This window comes from Gossypium hirsutum, chromosome D06 (assembly GCF_007990345.1).
Source record: "Gossypium hirsutum isolate 1008001.06 chromosome D06, Gossypium_hirsutum_v2.1, whole genome shotgun sequence".
Classification (NCBI taxonomy): domain Eukaryota; kingdom Viridiplantae; phylum Streptophyta; class Magnoliopsida; order Malvales; family Malvaceae; genus Gossypium; species Gossypium hirsutum.
The window spans coordinates 40,757,025-40,758,065 of record NC_053442.1 but is presented as its reverse complement, the minus strand read 5'-3'; the positions used below and the strand labels follow the sequence as shown (position 1 = coordinate 40,758,065).

The 1,041-nt window shown below is 35.6% G+C and overlaps 1 non-coding gene across 1 annotated transcript; it reads right to left on the bottom strand.

The window, feature by feature from the left end:
- Window positions 1–934: 934 nt before the first annotated feature.
- Window positions 935–1,041, bottom strand: LOC121218985 (small nucleolar RNA R71). Its single transcript, XR_005915466.1, has one exon. It is a non-coding gene; the product is annotated as a small nucleolar RNA R71 (small nucleolar RNA).

The window sequence follows — 1,041 nt, the reverse complement described above, 5'->3', positions numbered from 1 at the left end:
AAATCCATTTCATTCATATAGTTTGCGTACTTAGCATAATTTACATTAGGGATCACTGCATTTAGTTTAATATATTTTAATCACCACTTCTCAACTATATTGTGTTTTTATTTACCAAATTGTTAATATAATTTTACAAATTAGGTGACTTAGCACAAATACAATATCTGTGGAGATGATAACTCGATACTTACTTATTACTTGATAACAACTGTGTACACTTGCACAAACCTATGCGTTACAAGTTTTTGGCGCCATTGCCGAGGATTGTCAACTATTTCCATAGTCATTTTTTTTGTAAAATTATTTATTTTCAGTTTGATTTGTTTCTAACATTATTAACTTATTCGTTTTAATTTTTGTGATGTTTTTTTAGGTGTTTATGAGCATAGATTGAATTATCAATTTACTCCCTATAGACCCTGAAATTGAGCAAACTTTCAAACAAAAAAGACGTGAACGAACAGCTCAAAGACAAGTTGAGATGGACCTTGGAAATCAGAATCAAGTCCAAGGTAATGATGCCAGTTATGTACGAAATCTTATCCTTATTGCCGATGATAGGGATCGATACATCAGACAATATGTTGTGCCACATTTCAGTGAGTTAAACCCAGGAATTAGAAGGCTAGAGATTGAGGTAACCTAGTTTGAATTGAAACCAGTGATGTTTCAAATGCTACAAATGGTGGGCCAATTTAGTGGTATGCCCACGGAAGATCCACATCTCCACCTTCGATTGTTTATGGAGGTGAGTGATTCATTCAAGATAGCCAGTGTGACTGAAGATGCATTAAGGTTGAAGTTTTTTTCGTACTCGTTGCGAGATCGAGCATGAGCATGGCTCAATTCAATGCCACCAAGTTTCATATCTACATGGCAAGAATTAGCAGAGAGATTTTTGGTTAAGTATTTCCCACCTAGCAAAAATGCTAAGTTTAGGAACGAGATCACAAATTTCCAGCAACTAGCTGACGAGTCTTTGTATGAGGGTTGGGAGCGATTCAAGGAGTTACTTCGTAAGTGCCCTCATCATGGGAT